Source organism: Mauremys mutica, chromosome 10 (genome assembly GCF_020497125.1).
Source record: "Mauremys mutica isolate MM-2020 ecotype Southern chromosome 10, ASM2049712v1, whole genome shotgun sequence".
Lineage (NCBI taxonomy): Eukaryota > Metazoa > Chordata > Testudines > Geoemydidae > Mauremys > Mauremys mutica.
The window spans coordinates 39,413,560-39,420,053 of record NC_059081.1 but is presented as its reverse complement, the minus strand read 5'-3'; positions in this window follow the sequence as shown (position 1 = coordinate 39,420,053).

Genomic DNA, 6,494 nt, shown 5'->3' with positions numbered 1-6,494 from the left:
CCTAACCCTAGTTCCGCGAGACCTGTCCATAGGAACCCCAACCCCAGCCCGGGGACACCTGCCCACAGGAACTCTAACGCTATCTCGGGGAGACCTGATCACAGGAACCCTAACCCAAGATCGGGGTGACCTGCCCATAGGAAACTTAACCCTAGCTCCGGGAGACCGGCCCATAGGTACCCTAACTCTGTCTTCGGGAGACCTTCTCGTAGGAACCCTAACCCTAGCTCGGGGTGCCCTGCCCACAGGAACCCTAACCCTAGCTCGGGGTGATCTTCTGATAGGAACCCTAAACCTAGGTCAGGGTGCCCTGCCCATAGGAATCCTAACCCTAGCTCGGGGTGCCCTGCCCATAGGAACCCTAACCCTAGCTCCAAGTGCCATGCCTACAGGAACCCTAACCCTAGCTCCGCGTCACCTGCCCATAGGCACCATAACCCTAGCTCGGGGTGCCCTTCCCATTGGAACCCTAACCCTTGCTCTGGGAGACCTGCCCATGGGAACCCTAACTCTATGTCCGGGTTCCCTGCTCATAGGAACCCTAAGCCTATCTCCGTGTGCCCTGCCCATAGGAACCCTAACCCCACCTCTGGGTGCCCTGCCCGTAGGAACCCTAACCCTAGCTCAGGGTGACCTGCCCATAGGAACCCTAACTTTAGCTCCAGGAGACCTGCCCATAGGAACCCTAACCCTACGTCCGGGTGCCCTGCCCATAGAAACCCTAACCCTAGGTCCGGGAGACCTGCCCATAGGAACCCTAACCCTAGCTCCAAGTCCCCTGCACATAGGAACCGTAACCCTAGTTCCAAGTCCCCTGCCCATAGGAACCCTAACCCTAGCTTCTGGTGACCTGCCCGTAGGAACCCTAACCCTAGCTCAGAGTGACCTGCCCATAGGAACCCTAACTTTAGCTCCAGGAGACCTGCCCATAGGAACCCTAACCCTAGCTCCGGGTGCTCTGCCCATAGGAATCCTAACCCTAGCTCGGGGAGACCTGCCCATAGGAACCCTAACCCTAGCTCGGGGTGCCCTGCCCGTGTTAACCCTAACCATAGCTCGGGGCTCTGAGACCTTAGCAATCCTAACCCTAGATCCGGGAGACCTGTCCATAGGAACCCCAGCCCCAGCCCGGGGACACCTGCCCACAGGAACTCTAACGCTATCTCGGGGAGACCTGATCACAGGAACCCTAACCCAAGACCGGGGTGACCTGCCCATAGGAACCCTAACCCTAGCTCCGGGAGACCGGCCCATAGGAACCCTAACCCTAGCTCAGGGTGCCCTGCCCATAGGTACCCTAACTCTAGCTCGGGGAGACGTGCCCATAGGAACCCTAACCCTAGCTCCGGGAGATCTGCCCATAGGAACCCTAACCCTAGCTCGGGGTGCCCTGCCCGTAGGAACCCTAACCCTAGCTCTGGGTGCCCTACCCGTAGGAATCCTTACCCTAGCTCGGGGAGACGTGCCCATAGGAACCCTAACCCTAGCTCCGGGAGATCTGCCCATAGGAACCCTAACCCTAGCTCGGGGTGCCCTGCCCGTAGGAACCCTAACCCTAGCTCTGGGTGCCCTACCCGTAGGAATCCTTACCCTAGCTCGGGGAGACGTGCCCATAGGAACCCTAACCCTAGCTCCGGGAGATCTGCCTATAGGAACTCTAACCCTAGCTCGGGGTGCCCTGCCCGTAGGAACTGTAACCGTAGCTCAGGGTGATCTGCCCGTAGGAATCCTAACCCTAGCTCGGGGACACCTGCCCATAGGATCCCTAACCCTAGCCCGGGGTGCCCTTCCCCTTGGAACCCTAACTCTACGTCCAGATGCCCTGCCCATAGGAACCCTAACCCTATCTCCGGGTGCCCTGCCCATAGGAACCCTAACCCTACCTCCGGGTGCCCGGCCCGTAGGAACCCTAACCCTAGCTCAGGGTGATCTGCCCGTAGGAACCCTAACCCTAGCTCGGGGTACCCTGCCCATAGGAATCCAAACCCTAGCTCCGGGTGCCCTGCTCATAGAAACCCTAACCCTAGGTCCGGGAGACCTGCCCATAGGAACCCTAACCCTAGCTCAGGGTGACCTGCCCGTAGGAACCCTAACCCTAGCTCGGGGTACCCTGCCCATAGGAATCCAAACCCTAGCTCCTGGTGCCCTGCCCATAGAAACCCTAACCCTAGGTCCGGAAGACCTGCCCATAGGAACCCTAACCCTAGCTCAGGGTGACCTGCCCGTAGGAACCCTAACCCTAGGTCCGGGAGACCTGCCCATAGGAACCCTAACCCTAGCTCCAAGTACCCTGCCCGTAGAAACCCTAACCCTAGCTCCAAGTCTCCTGCCCATAGGAACCGTAACCCTAATTCCATATCCCCTGCCCATAGGAACCCTAACCCTAGCTTGAAGTCCCCTGCCCATAGGAATCCTAACCCTAGCTCGGGGTGACCTGCCCATAGTAACCCTAACCCTAACTACGGGAGACCTGCCCGTAGGAACCCTAACCCTAGCTCAGGGTGCCCTGCCCGTAGGAACCCTAATCCTAGCTCCAGGAGACGTGCCCATAGGAACCCTAACCCTAGCTCGGGGTGCCCTGCCCATAGGAGCCCTATCCCTAGCTCAGGGAGACCTTCCCATAGGAATACTAACCCGAGCTCCGGGTGCCGTGCTCATAGGATCCCTAACCCTAGCTCCGGGAGACCTGCCCATAGAAACCCTAACCGTCGCTCGGGGTGACCTGCCCATAGGAACACTAACCCTGGCTCTAAGTGCCCTACCCTTATGCACCCTAACCCTAGGATGGAAACCCCTACCCATAAGATCCCTAACCCTAGCTCCAAGTGCCCTACCCATGGGAACCTTAACCCTAGGGCAGGAAGCCCTACCCACAGGAATCCTAACCTTAGCTCCAAGTGCCCTACCCTTAAGTAGGGCCTGGTTTAGGCCTAGTCCACCAATTCCCCCGAAGGGGGCTCCGCGCCTAAGAGGGCCCTGCGCCGTGAGAATCCCTTCCCTGCCTGGAGGCGCCTTTTTAATTTTTACACACCTGGCGGCGCTTTGGGTCTTCTGCGGCACTTCGGCCGTGCGTCCTTCGCTTACTCTGGGTCTTCGGCGATACTTCGGCAGCGGGTCCTTCAGTGCTGCTGAAGACCTGGAGCGAGTGAAGAACCCTCCGCCGAAGTGCCGCCAAAGTCTCAGAGCACCGCCCGGTGAATACAAGCCCGTGTTTTTTTAACGTGTGGTTTTTTTTTTTTTTAAGTCATCCCTGCCAGGGCCCCATCAAAACTGTTTGAATTGGGCCCCGCACTTCCTAAAGCCGGCCCTGTCTACTGGTGCCCTTTCATAGTTAATTTGCCAGTTTTGGCCAGAGACTGCTTTCTCCAGCCCTAAAGCCATTTAAAAAAAAAAAAAAGTACCCCCAAAGCAAATGAGTTCATTAACTAACTTGCATAAAATTGTTTTGTGACAGTGATTTAATGCCCCTGTTTTTTCTCCTCAAAATTGGTGACCCTCCAGAGGGGGAATACCCAGCCCCCACACATGGAATGGTATGGGTGGATGTAAAGACAGACAAAATGACTTGTGCCACTTTATTAACTGTCTGTTGCTTTCCCCATAACAGGTTTGGCTTGTGGCCCTTTTATGTATTTATGATGTATAATGAAGGCTGCAAAGTTTATTTAAAAGTTAAGGGTTTTTTTCTGCTTGTTAGACTTAACATTCTTTTCTTCCCTGGTTTTATTGATGGTCAAATGTGAGATAAATGGATGTTCAAGGGGTTAAGAGTTCACTATAATTGAAGGGAGTGAGGGTTGAACCTTTTACAAACACTTCCTTTATTCAAAATATTAAATAGTCAAGGAAGTTAAATAGACTTTAGCAAAAACGCAGGAAGGAGAGAGGAGGTTGGTGTAGGTACAAGTGCTGGCAAGCCACGCTGTCTCTGCATTGAACCATTCAATAGAACAGTACAGCATGCACATTCTGTTATGCTAGCTTTAGTCACTCAGGACAATGGCCCGGTGAGGCCGGTGAGGAGAGCCAGCCTTAACCAATCAGAATGAAGTAAACAGGTGTATCAATCATGTAATAATGAATAACCTGTGTGTATACGAGATGAATAAAAGAAGCGGTCCGGGACTATCCTAGGACGCCTCACTGCAACACCGTCTCTGTTTCCCGTTACTACAGGTTGGATGGGGGTGGTGGTCAGGTTTAGAAAACTATAACTGATCACACAAGTCAGAGTCAGAAGGCTATACCTAGAGAGAGAGCTGGGTTCTCACCATTCCATGAAGCTTGAATCAGTCGGGGGTCCCAGGTGGTGGTGGTAGCCGCGGTTCTGGAGTGCTGGAGACAGGCAGAGCCCCCAGCACGATCAGTCAGGAGAAGATGAAGTCCCAATGGAACTGATGCAGACTTTGGATCCGGGCATCAGAACACTTGAGCATGGGAAGGGGTTTTTGTAGGGAAACAAGAACGGTTCAAGGGAGAACACTAGATTTGTTTATGGGTAAACTGATGGCTCAATGGAGTATACTGAAGTTGTTTTATTCAGGCTAGACAGTAGGAACTGATCATTCCTGGCTATGGGTGTTGTTCCTTGGAGGGAGCCCACAATGCAATTAGGGACCTTCACTATTTTGGATACCAATATAGGATTTATTACTAGAATTGGTCTGATAACTACTGAGCTGGGTGTGTGCAGGCATGGGTTCATTAACCTCTGGAGCAGAGATCCCCCATCATGCAGTGCTTCCCTGCTTTTCTGGTCCCAGAGTTCCATGCAGTTATTGCCTTGGAATCTCTGTTCTCCATTCTGTATGCTAATGGAGATGCCTCTCTGTCCCATATTCGATGCAAATGAGGCTAGGGGAGTTTCCTTAATCCTGTCACCCTTGTTCCAGGAGTTTAGGTGTGTCTTCCACTGCCTTTTCATTGCTTTTTGTAAGTCTGTCTTCTGATCGGTTTTGGTTCAAGCAGAGGCGGCGGGGAGGTCTTTCATGAGTCAGACAGGCTGGTACTGCGCCCTAGTTCCCCAAGAACACAGCGCTGACAGGTAACACTGCTGACTTTGCATCAGTGTTGCTCCTAGGCCTCTCTCTGAGGCATCACATTATAGCTCTAGCTGCTCCACAGGTCTGTAGTATTTTAGGTCTGATGCTTTGCTTATGGTTCCTGGGATAGCTGCAGCATTGGGAAAATAAAGTAGCTACTGTTTTCTTTGCTTTTTGCAGCTTTCTTTAATAGTCTTAGCAATTCTAAGTGCTTCTAACTTTGCATTTGATGGTTTTGGTATCATATATATGATATGATATGTGGGTAAATCAGAGTCTGTTGTTTGATACTATATAGTTTGGGATACCAGACCTGCTGAAATGTTTCATTGCTGTTGTGATGGGTTCTCCCCTTGGTGCCACCTAGAACTGAGGTACCACTGAGCCCCCATCAGCCTGGGCTCCCTTTTACGCTGTACTGCTGAGACAAGCTGCAAAGCCCTCTCCAGCCTGCACTTTCACCAGCATATATACAGGTAGGGACACACCCAGGTGCAGTTACATGCAGGCTCATTGACCAGCCCCTGCAATGGGAAGGCTACTGCTAGGGCAACTATCGGCTCCTCAGGCATGGACCCTCTCTGGAGTATAAACCCAAAATTATACTGTCTTGCACTGCACAGGGAAATGTACAATGTAAACTCATACAATTTGCCCCCTACATCAATGTGGAGAGGAATATGGAACAGCCTTTTGCCCCTGAGTTATGATTCCCACACACTGGTTTAGATAAAGTAAAAACAAGTTTACTAACTACAGACAATTTTTTTGGTAAGTGATGGCAAACAGATCAAAGTAGATTACCTAGCAAATAGACACAAAACGCAAACTTACTATACTAACTAGATTTGAGTATGAATAGGAGATTCTTATGGGGCAAGCTGCACTCCAGATTTGGCCTGTGGTCTGCCTATTGACTACCCCGGCCTTAAATGACTGCAAAGTAGTAGTTGCTGTTTCAGCACACTATAGGGAGGGCAGGAAGTTAACCTTGCTCAGTAGCTGTTTTGGTACTGGCAAAGGCTTCATTAAGCGCAGACATTCCTGCATGTATATACATTTCTCCCTTAGAAGCTGGAAGCGGCTGGCCACTCAGTAGTGAGTGCTGTCAGGGGGACAAAACTGTCAGTTTGAGCACCTGTCAAATCCAGGAAATAGAGGTGCCAGGGGTAAGCCAGGCTTAACCTGGGGAGTGGATCTCAATACAATTTCCTGTAGTTTTACAGAAGGCAATGGGGATTGACTGGTAAAACACCTAAAAGAGGAATTGCAGAGTGGAGGCCAAATGTCTTTGTGAGTTCTATTACATCATTGCACCAAAGACACTGTGTGAGCCTAGTGCCTATAGTAGCTATTGTAAGTTGTTATTTGTTCTTTCTTGAAGTTGTATGTGCTCAGTAATGAGGATGCTGAAATAACTGATTATGTAGTAAACAGAGATGGGCAAACTAC